General features: G+C 42.9%; 1 non-coding gene across 1 annotated transcript; it reads right to left on the reverse strand.

The window, feature by feature from the left end:
• Positions 1-3950: 3950 nt before the first annotated feature.
• On the reverse strand, positions 3951-4057 carry LOC118019164. The gene has a single exon (XR_004681599.1). It is a non-coding gene; the product is annotated as a U6 spliceosomal RNA (small nuclear RNA).
• Between the last annotated feature and the right edge of the window lie 4627 nt (positions 4058-8684).

An 8684-nucleotide genomic window follows, 5' to 3' on the forward strand; every position in this document is an offset into this window, starting at 1 on the left:
TATCCCTCCTTCCCTTCCCAATGTCTTCCCTTTTCTTATTTCTTCCTCGCCTTCTTTTACTTTTTCTTCCATTCCCTTGTCTTCCAGCACTGAAAGGGCAGATTGAGCCAGGAAGCAAGCACCTGCAGCACCTTCTTCTCTATGGGTCAACTCCCATTCCCATCTCCCTGAGAGCAGTTCACTTTCACACTGGCCTCCATGTAACCCAATGTCAGCTCTCTCCATGGCAGAGAATCATGGAAAGGAAAATCCATGGGGGACTTCAGAGGAGATTGGAAGAGGTTCTGCAGTGCACTCCTCAGAGGAGGGACACTACTTTACTCCTCTTTCCATGTTTCTCTTCTCCAGAGTCCTCCCACCCTCCCACCTCCTGTACATCCCCTGGAGCCTGTTTTTTCCAATCCAAGTTCCCAAGATGCATGATCTTGAAGATTGCCCCTCCAGACCCCAACTTTTTCACTATTTTATGATACAGAGCAATTCTCTGTGCATTGGCCTCAGTGTGCCCAGCAATCAAAGAGCCTCCCCTTAGAAGGCAGAGGAGGTTATAAATATGACACCAAAGTCTCCTTTTTCCCTAAATATTTCTCTACTCACTTTATTAATAAAAGATAAATCCTGCAACTTCCCAGAATCCAAAGGTTTTAAATGTAAATAGACTGCAGTGAATTATTTGCAAATGCAGAACTCATAATCATCCCTTCCCTTCCAAATCCAGTTCCTTCTCCATGATCTTCACCCAGTTCATGGCATCTCCAGCCACGGAGCAGGACACACCCACTTGGAATCACCCTGAAACTTCCTATCCTTCACCATAGTTCCTATCCAACCTAAGTGCCACTGAGTTTACCCTGAAGTATGCTCAGAATCCACTTTGTTCCAAATCTACCTCTACCACCCAGTCTAAATCAACATGACCTCTCACCTCTACCACTTCTCAGCCTCCTGTCATTCACTCTTCCCCCCTTTCAATCTGTTGTCCATAAAATAAAATTTTCTTTAAAATGCACATTTGATGGGCGCCTGGGTGGCTCAGTTGGTTAAGCGACTGCCTTCGGCTCAGGTCATGATCCTGGAGTTCCGGGATCGAGTCCCGCATCGGGCTCCCTGCTCGGCGGGGAGTCTGCTTCTCCCTCTGACCCTCTTCCCTCTCATGCTCTCTGTCTCTCATTCTCTCTTTCTCAAATAAATAAATAAAATCTTTAAAAAAATAAATAAATAAAATAAAATGCACATTCGATCTTAGAACACTCCTCCTGCTGGGGATTCCCATGTGCTCTTAACAATACAGGCTAAAATCCTTAGCATGAATCCATGTCTTCCAATGATCCAACCAGCATACCTCTTGGATTTCTCCCATTCATTCTCTAGCCAGACGTACTGTCCTTTCTTTTAGTTCCTTGAAGAGACCAGGCTCTTTCTCAGCTTAGGAATTCTACATGTTCCAACGTCATCCTCGTCTTTAAATTGGTCAGGTCCCCTTCTTATATGATTTTATACCATTTAATTCTTTTTTCCACAACACTTATCAAGCTATGAAATACATTAGTATGAATATTTGCTTGGTTTCTCCTTGTGTGTGAACATGTGTGGGGCGTGTCTGTGTGTGTGTGTGCATTTAACCACTAGATCTCCTTATCTTGTACTTAGTGGGCCCTCGATAAATAATTTTGTTGAACAAAAGTTGTGGTTGGGAAAATCAGAGAGCAAGAGGTCTCAGAATACCTGAAGTAGTGGGAAATAGAGTCTCTAATGATGGTGGGTAGACTCTGTTTCCCTTCAACTTTGGGAGATGAATCAAAACTGTGCCTGAACAGATTGGTGCCCTGACTGCATAGATCAGCAGGAATATTGCAGCAGAAACACCTGATATATAGCAGTACTGTTTACTGTGATTTATGAAGCTGTTATTTTGTTTTAACACATCATGTGCATTGTAAAGGAGCTTCATCCGCAGAGGTTTCATTAATAGAAGCAGTGTTGTGTAGTGAGGTGGTGGAAAAGGGATTGAAAGATAGGGCTGGCCTAGGACATGTGTAAAGCTTGTATTCCAAGTCCCCTCTGGTTTTGACAAGCCCCCCAGGGCCACTTTTGGAGAGCTTGCTCTCCAGTGTGCTGTGTCCCCAAGAACACCTGATCTTAGGCCCTCTCTACGCACTAGAATGCAAACGACTAATAGAGATAGCTAAGTCTTAGCCCCTGCAGAGTTAGAGAGACAGAAGTTCTGATACTGGAATTTTCAGATGACTTGTTCTATTTGAAGCACCGATGGGAAAATTAGAGCCTTTAGCTCTTGTTCTAACAACTAGTTTCCTTCCCAACCTACACGAAGTTGATCAGTCAAGTTCACCCAAGCTAACAGACTGGATGTCATGGGATATGAGTTATTTCCATTTCCTTCCCACTCTCCCCGACATCTACTCATCATCTACCCCAAAGCACGTCTGGGGACATGCTCTCAGGGATTGAACTCTGAGACCTAAAGACAGGATGTGATAGACTTAGATTTATCTTCACTGCTTTTGTCTGGAACTGGGCTGCTTGGGAGGTATGAGAGAGCAAGGCCAGGTCTCCTTTGACATCTCTAGGCCATTCAGAAGACTCCAGTGACAGAGAACATGGCCCATGGGCTTTATGCTCTTTCTAGTCTCTGCTGCTTGAGGTCAGGGGTAGAGAAGAGTCAGGGGTTGGTAAGCTCACTCAGGTACTGAGGTAGGCCACAGCCCCAGCCTGGTTAGCTCATAAGTCCCATGGTCCCATCCAAGGGATCTCAGAGTCCTTCGTTCCTTCACACCACAGTTGTGCCCAAAGACTTTTAGGAAATATGTTTCCCTCCCAAACATATTCATCTAAGACAAGATTCTCAGAGTATTTGTCCAGTGAGGGAACTTTAGACACAGTTTACCCGACAACACAAGTCATTCCAAGAGATGAGTATATACAGTGTCCATGTAAATGGTACTTATCTTCCAGATGTTAAGACACATACATCAGGGGCGCCTGGGTGGCTCAGTCGTTAAGCGTCTGCCTTCGGCTCAGGTCATGATCCCAGGGTCCTGGAATCGAGTCCCACATCGGGCTCCCTGCTCGGCAGGAAGCCTGCTTCTCCCTCTCCCGCTCCCCCTGCTTGTGTTCCCTCTCTCGCTGTGTCTCTGTCAAATAAATAAATAAAATCTTCAAGAAAAAAATAAAGACACATACATCAGTGGAGAGAGACTTAGTGTTTTGAAATAATGTGTTAGGATGTTGGAGCACAGAAATGCCACGCTTACTTTTTGTACATGACTCTGGTGCAGAGATCAGCAAACTTTCTATAAAAGGTCAGCTAGTAAATATTTTAAGCTTTGTAGGCCATGTAGTTTCTACTGTAACTATTCAACTCTGCCTTTGTAGCATGAAAAAAGCCATAAACAAATGAGTGCGGTCATGTTCCAATAAAACTTTATTTTCAAGGGCAGGCAGCAGGCTGGATTTGGCCCAGAGGCCAGAGGACTCACCCCAGTATAATAAAAAGTTCTTTCCAAGTTATAACTGTTAAGATATGATTAACTGGGACACTGTTAAGAGGCTAGTTAACATATCTATAAATTCTTAAGATTTCCATTAACATGAAGATACCAAGAAAAGACATCAATAATATAGGCATGAAGCAAAACTGGGAGTGAATGTTTTCTAAGATCATTTTATCTCAATACATCAAAAGAGCCCAGAACCTTCCAGAATCTTCTCCTGTACCTTGTGCTTTTCTGTTCTACTCGCCAATGAGGCTGATAGGGTGCAGATCCTCTTTCTATAGTTTGCAACATAGGCTACTGCTCTAAAAAAAGAAATGCTCTATCTGTATTTGCTGTTGCAAACAAAACCCTGCACCTTGGGATGTGATTAGAATACACATTGGCAGGTTTATTTGTGAAGCACCTTGAAGGGGTGGGAAGAAGGGGGGTTTGAAGTCAGAGCCACCAGCCTTCATGAATTTGCATGTCATCCTTGCGCAGGGGCCATGCTAATCTTCTCTGTATCGTTCCAATTTCAGCATATGTGCTGCTGAAATGAGCACCAGAGCCACCAGACTTCAAATCCAGGCTCCTTCCCTTTCTTGCTGTGTTACTTCGGCAAGCGACTTAACCTCTCTGAGCCCTAGTTTCCTTATCTACTAAGTGGTAATAATTATTACTTCTACTTCATGGTGCAGGAATAACTACCATTTTCTGAGTTCCAAGCATAGGCCAGGCACTGTGATAAGTGCTTTACGTACATTATCTCATTTAACCCTCAAAACAGGCCACAGCTAGTTGACTGCTGAGGAATGGAGGATGAGATCTCATGAGATCTCATGCTGTTACTTCCCTTCCTCTTTACCCAGAGTAGGTCCTTCCTAAAGGTGTCTGGGATCATCGTGAAGAAGCCCCTGGACAGAAATAAAAGAGGCTGTTTAATTCATGTTACTGGAGTGGAATTTTCTTTTTCTTTTTTTTTTTTTTAAGATTTTATTTATTTATTTGACAGAGAGAGAGAGAGGGAACACAAGCAGGGGGAACAGCAGAGGGAGAGGGAGAAGCAGGCTTCCCTCAGAGCAAGGAGCCCGATGCGGGGCTCGATCCCAGGACCCCGGGATCATGACCTGAGCCGAAGGCAGACGCTTAACGACTGAGCCACCCAGGTGCCCCTGGAGTGGAATTTTCTATGCTGGATTGTCTCTCTGAGCTGAGCGAGTTCCCTGGGAATTGATGCACAAAGCTGCCCGGAGCTGGCACTGGCCGAGGATGCATTTGAGACTTTATGAGGCCCTTCTCCCAAGGTATGTCATTACTCCGACATTCGCTCCTAGCTGGGCTTTTTTTTTTTTTTTAATGTCTTTTATAGTTCATTATTGGTTTTACAAATATAATTTCCCAGCCTGGGTTACATTCCTTCTTCCAACTCCAGTTCATCCCAATGTTTAATTAAATCATATTAATGTGCTTATTGAACAGATAAGATAGTCTCCTGGTCTGAAATCATAACGGCTCCCTCCTCCCCCTGTCCTCCTGCCACCAGCGTCCCCTTCCTGGACCACCAATGACGAGTTTCTCATCTTTCTTTATGCACATGCAAGAATACACATAGCTTTTATACAAATGTTAGCACACTATACAAAGTGTCCTGAACCTTCTTTTGTTATTTCAAAATATATCCTGAACATCTTTCTGTAGAAAAAGCTTTCTCATTAAAAATGGCCTTCTGCTAACTGAAATGCCCTCACTGCCTCAGAATAAAAGGACCGTGACTTATTTAACCAAATCCCTAGTTATGATGATTAAAATTATTTCCAATCATCTGATTTTACAAAAAAAAAAATGCTTCAAAGAAAATCTTGTATCCATGACATTTTTGAAAGCAGGGATCTCAGTCCCAGTCATCTACTGTCATGCAGAATGAAGAGAAAGGAGTCAGCCCTTTGTGCAGATACCAGGAATTGGGCACAAGAAATCACAGCGGTTGAACAGTTCTAAAAACATAGTCTAACCTCAATAAAACTGAAAAGGATAATAAATAAAATAAAAGTATAGTATAAACAAATGCCCTAGAAAGAAAAAGGAAGCTCTCCCCTCTGCTAATCTATTCCATTTCCAGGAAAAAGCAAGGGCTAAGAGTGAAAGCACCATTTACCTTTTCTCATCTCAAATGAGTTAGTTCTTGGAAATGGTCTCCCCTTCCTCCTGCTCTTTCCTCTCTCTGTCCTTAATTCCATATTCTACCAGAAACTACTGGACTTCATGAATTTTTATTAACAATTCAAGATGCTTCCATAATAATTCCTGTGACCACAGCCCCTACTAACTCGAATGGTCTTGGAGTGTAGTGCTAACTGCCTCTGGCTATGAAAAGGACAGCAAAGACTGGATTACAAAGAATGCAGGTCTGGAAACTTCCCTGCAGAATGACAAAGGTTGTTTATAAGGAAAGGGAGTGATGGGAGGTCCATGGGACCAACTGTCAGTTACTACTTCTTCTCGCAGAATCTTTCGGGGGTGAGATGTAGGACTTGAATTTTTTCAGTACCTACATTAATCCAGCACAGTCCCAACTCCTTTGCAAGACTGACTTGAGGGTGGATTCTCATTAGAAATGAATTTATTTCTAAAATGCAGGCAAAGAGGTTCACAGACACTCTTATCTCTTGCTTTTCTTGTTCTTTTTGCCATGGAAATAAGCCAATATATCGTTCAGATCTACTTGTGACTATTTGATTTTTGTTTACATTCATCCGGTCATCTGAAAAATGACCACTGCTCAGGCAGACTGATGCTTCCTGAGCCACTCTTTTCTTTTTTTTTTTTTTAAGATTTTATTTATTTCTCTGACAGAGAGAGAGCACAAGTAGGCACAGTGGCAGGCAGAGGGAGAGGGAGAAGCAGGCTCTCCACTGAGCAGGGAGCCAGACCCAGGACCCCAGGGTCCCAGGACCCCAGGATCATGACCTGAGCCGAAGGCAGCCGCTTAACCAACTGAGCCACCCAGGCGCCCCTTGAGCCCTCTTTTCTAACATGTATTAATATATCAATACCACCTTCAAGTAGTATGTCTTTCCATATTATTCTTTGGTCCCCCGCCCCAATGCTTTTTAAGCTTCATTTAAAAACAAAAACAAAAACCCTCTCACCATTTTTCTCAAGACTGTCTCTATAAAACATCCAGCCTGCTGCTAACTAGGCCATATCTTCATATTTCAATTTTTTAGTGGCTCTGTTTTATTATCTATTATTATTACTACAGCATTTGAGAATTTCTCATTGGGGCAAATGTTTGGCCACTGGAAAAATAGAGATTTTCATCTTTCCAGCTAAACCTCACCACACAGCTATAACATTTCCCAGTTATGACTCTTCTGCAATGTCACTTTCTAAAAATGATAAAAGTATCAAAACACTTGTATCTGTCTTAAAATATATGTTTAATGCTTCTATCTTCATGAAAGAAGATGTTAGTTGAAAGATGCTTTCCATACAGTATTCTTTCTTAGAGTTAAGTATATGACACTTCCCTTATGCTTTCCACGTATTTGAAAACACTTTTGAAGGGGCATGTGCACCCCATTGTTTATAGCAGCAATGACCACAATAGCCAAACTGTGGAAAGAGCCCAGATGTCCATCGACAGATGAATCGCTAAAGAAGATGTGGTATATGTACACAATGGAATATTATTTAGCCATCAAAAACGATGAAATCTTACCATTTACATCAACATGGATGGAACTGGAAGGTATTAATGCTGAGAAAAATAAGTCAATCAGAGAAAGACAATTATCATGTGGTTTCACTCATATGTGGAATATAAGAAACAGCACAGAGGATCAAAGGGGAAGGGAGGTAAAACTGAATGGGAAGAAATCAGAAAGGGAGACAAACCATGAGAGACTGTTAGCTATAGGAAACAAACAGGGTTGCTGGAGGGGAGGTGCATGGACGGATGGGGTAATTGGGTGATGAGCATTAAGGAGAGCACGTGATGTGATGAGCCCTGGGTGTTATATGCAACTGATGAATTACTGACCTCTCATCTGAAACTAATGATATATTATATTTTGACTTATTGAATTTAAATAAAAAAATAAAATAAAATAAAATGTAGGTTTTAGGGGTGCCTGGCTGGCTCAGTTGGTGAAGCATGTGACTCTTGATTTCAGGGTTGTGAGTTTGAGCCCCACGCTGGGTGTAGAGACTACTTAAAAATAAATAAAGAGGGGTGCCTGGGTAGACAGTCATTAAGTGTCTGCCTTCGGCTCAGGTCATGATCCCAGGTTCCTGGGATCGAGCCCCACATCGGGCTCCCTGCTCCACTGGAAGCCTGCTTCTCCCTCTCCTTCTCCCACTCCCCCTGCTTGTGTTCCTGCTCTTGCTCTCTCTCTGTCAAATAAATAAATAAATAATCTTTTAAAAATAAACAAAGACAGAAAAAAAAGAAATCTTTTAAAAATAAATAAGTAAATGGGGCGCCTGGCTGGTTCAGTCATTAAGTGTCTGCCTTCGGCTCAGGTCGTGATCCCGGGGTCCTGGGATCAAGCCCCACATCGGGCTCCCTGCTCCGCGGAAAGCCTGCTTCTCCCTCTCTCACTTCCCCTGCTTGTGTTCCCTCTCTCACTGTGTCTCTCTCTGTCAAATAAATAAATAAAATCTTTAAAAAATAAATAAATAAGTAAGTAAAATGTAGGTTTTATTATTATTCAGGTATGGCAAGGCCAACAGATGAGAAGACTGACACTGAAAGGAAAGTCTGTTACTCACTGTTCCCTAGAGGAGGGGGCATGCCACACCACAGAAGCAATGCAGGGAGGCACTGGGTCTGTCCAGAGGTCCTGCAAGCAAGCAAGGGGGAAATTATGGGATAGAATCTTTTTTTTTTTTAAGATTTTATTTACTTATTTATCAGAGAGAGAGAGAGAGAATGAGCACAAGCAGGAAGAGCTGCAGGCAGAGGGAGAAACAGGCTCCCCGCTGAGCAGAGAGCCTGATGTGGGATTCGATCCCAGGACCCTAAGATCATGACCTGAACCGAAGGCAGACACTTAACCGACTGAGCCACCCAGGCTAAAGTCCTTATTTTGGTTTCTGCCGAAAGAAGCAGGTGAGTCAGGGTAAGTAGGTTTAAGATTGGCTGCTGATTTGAATGATTTCTGCAGGCTCTGAAGCCCAGGGGCTGTC

Source organism: Mirounga leonina, unplaced genomic scaffold, assembly GCF_011800145.1.
Source record: "Mirounga leonina isolate KUSES-001 unplaced genomic scaffold, KU_Mleo_1.0 Mir_107, whole genome shotgun sequence".
In the NCBI taxonomy this organism is placed as follows: domain Eukaryota; kingdom Metazoa; phylum Chordata; class Mammalia; order Carnivora; family Phocidae; genus Mirounga; species Mirounga leonina.